Source organism: Octopus bimaculoides, chromosome 5 (assembly GCF_001194135.2).
Source record: "Octopus bimaculoides isolate UCB-OBI-ISO-001 chromosome 5, ASM119413v2, whole genome shotgun sequence".
In the NCBI taxonomy this organism is placed as follows: Eukaryota; Metazoa; Mollusca; class Cephalopoda; order Octopoda; family Octopodidae; genus Octopus; species Octopus bimaculoides.
This window is the reverse complement of record NC_068985.1, coordinates 51,137,082-51,138,690: the sequence shown is the minus strand read 5'-3', so window position 1 is coordinate 51,138,690 and position 1,609 is coordinate 51,137,082.

Genomic DNA, 1,609 nt, shown 5'->3' with positions numbered 1-1,609 from the left:
AGATGAAAGTTTAATCTATGACGTTGTATGTATCACTTTCTCTCTCTCTCCCTCTTTTACTTTTACTCTCTATATTTTTATGTTGAGCGCGTGTGTACTTATGGCGTTCCAGGTAGCAGGGATGAAATATAAAAGTTGCTAGAAACAACAACCAAATCTCCCTTAAATCACACAAAGTAAACGGAATTTAAAAAATCTAATTACTGCACTGGAAAGTTCAGATCGAGAAAATTCCATTGATGTAAAAATTTTTACGAAAAAGTGGAAAATGTGGATTTCTATAAACATTCAAAAAGGCTTCACACAAACACACAATTTCAGATTTATATATTAAGATTGATCATTGATGTATTATAAATGTCCGCTTGTTTGTACCATGTGTTAGTGTAAGTGAAAGATGAGACAAAGAAGAGGGAGAGAGAGAGAAAGGTAACAACAAAGAGTATGAGTAATGACGAATAGAGGCGGATGGAAAGAGAAAGAAAGAAGAGAGAGAAAGATCGAGAAAGAGGAAGGGTGAGAGAGAGAGAGAGAGAGAAATTGGGTGTCAAACTATGTGAGAGACAGAGAGGGGTGTTGTTGTTATATCTTTAAACTGATGCGCATGCTCATGTTTATATAGCTAGCAACAGTAACATCCACCCCTAGGGGTCAGCCACACTTAAGTGGCAATATACTACACTTTATCGTGCAGTTACTGTTAATACTTCATTTAGAGAATTAACATTATATATATATATATATATATATATATATATATATATATGGTGTTCGGAAGTGTACATGTCTTCGGAAATATTTCCTGCTTTACGAAATAATATTTGCTGAAGTAGAAATTTATTTCCCAGACGCCTTCAACTAGGCCGAAGCGGTGTCTCCACCACTTGACCCTTTTCTGACCTCTTCTACTCCATCAAATCTAGAATAGAGATAACAAGACCACCAGCTAAATCCATTGTCTTATTGGCGACAACAGAGAGAAGCAACTCGTGACAACTCAATCAGTTAGGGAATGGACATCTACAGATATAGTCACAAGCAGTCAGCCACCTAAAAGACAACACGACCAAAGCCAACTATAAGACACAACTTCCCTCGCATCCTTTTCTCGGTAACCTTACTCTATCTTTGGAAATTTTACACTGAAATTAAATTCATTCTGTTGCCACTTTGGAAGGTTTCAGAATCTTTGGAAATTTTACACTGAAATTGAATTTATTCTATTGCTACTCAGGATGAATATTATGCAATGTCCTCCGTTTCGCCTGGTGGATTTGTATGAAATCAGCCGTGACCAGGACCATCTCATTGACTGGCTGAAAAGATATGGACTTTTAGCAGAAGCGCATGTTTGTGACTGTGGCCACAATTGTTCATTTTCGAAATTTCGGCCAGTTCAAGATGGATATAGCTGGAAGTGTACTGGTCGACAGTGTCGAAAACGCTTTTCTATTAGAAAAGGATCGTTTTTTCAAAAGAGCAATTTGCCTTTAAAAACAATACTGCTCTTTTTGTATTGGTGGTCGATTGATGTACCCTTGCGGAGAATTATGCACGAGTTACAAATTGCGAGTTGGTCCACTGTGGTGGATTGGGCCAATTTCTGCCG